Genomic DNA, 3,755 nt, shown 5'->3' with positions numbered 1-3,755 from the left:
ATTAGGCTGCCAAAACAGGTCATTCAGAAATGATCATAGCTATGATGTCACAACAATGAGCATATTTAAAATATAATGCTGCATATTTACAACATGTATAGGGATGGATGGATGGATGGATGGATAGCTAGAGAGATAGATAGATAGATAGATTGATAGATAGGGAAAAACATACAATGGTATGAAAGTATAGAATATGGCCCCTTTAAGGAAATGCTAATTCTCTAACTCACCTGTCAGGGCTTTCAGTTTAATTCTCCTTTGACAAACTCCTCTTCAGAATATACTTATCTGAAGACTTTCTTCATGAGCTTAAATGAGCTCTTTCCTAATAGAAACCACAGCAGACGGCATTATAAAGATGAGCTCTGCTCTAAGTAAAGAAAGAGAGATAGAGAAAACAGAGGGAAAGGTGCAGATTAAGCTGCATTCCCTCAGGGAACAGGCCTGGGTCTTCAGCTCGATGGGCTAATCATGAAGCCCATCAGGCTATTACAGCATACAGTTACAGGTTCAAGACCTTTGAGACTGCCTCTGATGCATAAAGCTGTGAGCGCCTTTGACAAATATGGCTGCCTAGCTCCGTGTTGATTTTCTAAGACAAATTATCAGGGCAAATCACTCTCTGTGGTGGTGAATTTCATTACACCAGAGCACTTGATTGCTCTTTTTCCACGCTCATTGAATGTGATCATTGGTAATTAGCACTGGGGTGGTGACAAGTCAGCCTTTGCTCAACTGAAACTATAATTAAAACAACTTTTCTTTCAGGAAATAAAACTCCTTGTTTGTAAAATCAATCACACAGCTAAAAGAGGTTAGAACAATTATATAAATGGTGTTTACATCATTTTAAATTAATTAAGGATGCAGCCATGGCACTGTATTCCGAACCACATCACATGTGTAAAGTATTTATTTGTGGCTCAGTTGATGTTTCTTTAGTTAGATATAGGTATAAATTATAGGTTAATATACTAAACCAAGAAAGTTGTCCAACAATCAACTATAAGATGTTACTTGAATCTCATACTTGTAAATCACTTTTATGCACTAAATCAGGAATTTATGTTCATGTAATGCACATGAGGCCGTTATGGAGTGTGGAAAATGAGAGCTAGTTTTGGTTGGCTGTCCATAATAGAGGTGCTTGAGCATAAAACTGACTCTCTGGAGAGCCTCTCAGAAATAATATACAGAGGAGAAGAAGAGTTCTTGAGGAGAACTTATGCTGGAGGATGGGTCAGAAAGACTGAAGTAAATTAGTGTTTAAAAAACTTAGCTATGGGAATGACTTTCCCAGAAAAATCCCAAAATATACTGACAGGCCATTATAAGTTTACACACATTTCTTTTAATCCTAAAACACAACTTGATGCAATCCATAATTCAAAATACAGGTAAGCCACTTGTGAAAAATCAATCCAGAACATTTCTTCATATTAACACAGTACATTGGGCCCTATTTTTTACAGACTTTTCTTAGAGTGTAGGGCTGTTAGCACCTGCAATTATCATCCTTTTTTTCTTTACATCAACACATTTAATAAATTTTAATTGTTCTGTTCTCTGTGATTTCTAAAAACTGATTGGTACTGAACAAAGCCACAGTGCAAGTAATATTAATCACATTTTTTCATTGACAGCCCTTGAATATGTCTTTAATGTAAAAATGGCAATAAATATCAAATATTGATCTCAGAACTCTGAATAGAGTTTTATCTATGAACAGGACAACTGCTGTCATAATATCCAAATCAAATCCACTTCTGGGGAATCTGTCTGTAACTGCAATCCCAAGGTTCATAAATAAAATACTAACTGTAAACAAAATAATATGCACATGATTCTTGCAAAGCCCTAAAGCCCCCTAGCTGTTTGTATTTGAGTAAATCAATAACCTTAAAAAGTAATTTCTACCATTTCTAATAAAATATGACAAAACTAATAAATAGGTTGTGAGACTGTAACTCAAATGAGTATCACATATTTCCTGATGGAGCATGTAAAATAATAAAGCTAAATTGCATAGTACAAGTGATCTGAAGGAATGTCAATACATATTCAAGAATGTCACACTTTTCTATGAAGTATTAACATTCATACTTCATACTTCAGCACCTTTTCAGCATATTACTTTTCATATTACTTTGCCTTAAAGGAATAGTTCACACAAAACAGGAAATTCCCTATATTTTATACTAAGTATGACTTCAGTGTTATGTTTTTTTTTTAAACAGTCATTGATTAATTTTTGTTGTATGAAACAGTTTGGCTATTCTGCAACACCTTTTGTGTTCCACAGAATAAAAGGCATCTTATAGGTTGGATAATGTTGGCAAAATATACCTTTAAATATACAACTCAAACCTTGATCTATTTCTATGCCCAGCCTCAAAAACTGCATCACGAGACAGTGGTGCTGATTTGGGATTACATTTTTCCCTCTGTACATATAGTGACTTAGTAAGGGGGAAAGCTTATACAGAAACAGCACTTTTATTCTTTACTGGAATGTAAGACTGCTGATAACATGGTTCTCCACTGCAATCCTGGAAAGGTGCTGAATTGGCTATTGGCTTGAAGTGATGACTTAAAGCTTCAGAGATGAACAAGCCATATAGATACACATGAATGGACATGTATTCAATAGCCAGTGCCACTGAAAATAAGAAAAGAGCCATTTATACCACTAATATTTCAATGAGTATCTAAAAAGAATGATTATGACATGAATGATTCATAATGATACAGAGACCTGCTTACTGGACTGTATAGCTAAATTATTCACTTGCCTCTGGTGGAAGCTAAAATAATATAGGTGGGAAGCTGTTAGAAAAGCCTTACATACAGATTTGATGGAAGCAGACTGCAATTTTCATAATATTCACATTAGTTCTACACAGTTCGTCCTGCATAATCCCTTTTCCTGGTGCCACACAAGGGCCTTCATCTCAGAACTGTATACTGGGCTGACTTTACCAATATTCGCTGATTTATGTGTCCATGTTTGGGCTCAGTCTGCACTGTATTAAAATATTTCAATGTTTGCCGTACCGCTACTGACAACAGAGGTCACTGCCCTGTCCTCCAATTACTGGCTAGACCATACAAAAATGGAATGCGAGACCTACGCTTTTAAATTAATTAGAGCTATTAATATTTGAAGGAACTGAGGGCTGCTGAGTATTTATGGACAAATACAGACAGGTGGAAATACAATCATACACACACACACACACACATCCACACACACAGGCACACCAGGGTTGTGTGCCATTCAGAAGTGAATTGAGAATGGCTTTTAAATTCTGAATAGGAAATGAACAACAGGATTCAGAAATGCAATTTTAATTTAAGGAAGCAGAATAAAAATGAAAGGAACTGCAGCAATATAAAATTCATATAATTTTTAACTAGAAGAGAAAATTTAGTCATAAAAATGTTTGGCTTGACAGGTTTGTTTGAAGGTTTTTAAAACATATATGTTTGAAGGTTTTACTGTACGTCTTAATTCAATTTGATCAGATATAACTGCAGTACTAGATTATGAGATGCATTATTTGGATTATAGATGGCCAAAGAGATGTGTCTTTAATCTAGATTTTAACCGAGAGAGTGTGTCTGAACCCCGAACGTTATCAGGAAGGCTATTCCAGAGTTTGGGAGCCACATGTGAAAAAGCTCTACCTCCTTTAGTGGACTTTGCTATCCTAGGTACTACCAAAAGTCCAGAGTTTTGCGACCTTAGGGAG

The sequence above is a fragment of the Sinocyclocheilus anshuiensis genome, unplaced genomic scaffold, assembly GCF_001515605.1.
Source record: "Sinocyclocheilus anshuiensis isolate Anshui unplaced genomic scaffold, SAMN03320099.WGS_v1.1 scaffold566, whole genome shotgun sequence".
Taxonomy (NCBI): domain Eukaryota; kingdom Metazoa; phylum Chordata; class Actinopteri; order Cypriniformes; family Cyprinidae; genus Sinocyclocheilus; species Sinocyclocheilus anshuiensis.
This window is presented reverse-complemented; position numbering follows the sequence as displayed.